Source organism: Lathyrus oleraceus, chromosome 2 (genome assembly GCF_024323335.1).
Source record: "Lathyrus oleraceus cultivar Zhongwan6 chromosome 2, CAAS_Psat_ZW6_1.0, whole genome shotgun sequence".
NCBI lineage: Eukaryota > Viridiplantae > Streptophyta > Magnoliopsida > Fabales > Fabaceae > Lathyrus > Lathyrus oleraceus.
Genome location: NC_066580.1, coordinates 450,263,024 through 450,263,696, shown reverse-complemented (window position 1 = coordinate 450,263,696; position 673 = coordinate 450,263,024).

Here is a 673-nt window from a genome sequence, read left to right as displayed (position 1 = left end):
GAAATTGTTTAGAAAAATATAACTCGGTAATGATTCTAGTATGAATATATACCAAGTGGTGATTTTCTGAAGGTATTTTGAAAGGTGTGAGGTGTGAAAAAATGTTTTAGGTTGTGAGCCAGCAATTAAGAGTTATACCGACCCAAGGTCTTTATGAGTATTTCCTATCCTTATGAGGGTAAAACTGTCCTTATTATTGAGAAATAAGTAGTTTTATCCTTTGGATGTAAAAGGGTCATCGTAGGGTCATCGATAGGTCATTGAAGGCAATAGTTACGAGGATATCTTAGCATTCGAAGGGACTATCATCTTTTAACCGTAGGCAACATCGGAGGGTCATCGAGGGACAAAGTTGTATATTCGAAGGCAACATCCGAGGGACTATAATTTATTTTATGATGATTTAACCGAAGGGTCTTTGCTAAGGGTATCCCCACGTTCGCGGGACATGACCGTAATATCGTAATCGTAAGGCAACAAAGAGAGGTCCAAGATCACTTATTCAAAGGCAAAGTTTTACAATTAATTATATAATTAGGATGAAACTCCACATTAAAATTATTAAAAATAATATATTAAAAAATTAATACATTAGAAATTAATACATTAAAAATTAATTTATGGTGAAACTCCACAAGGGTATCCCACAAATAAAGTGGAATACCTAGCCAAT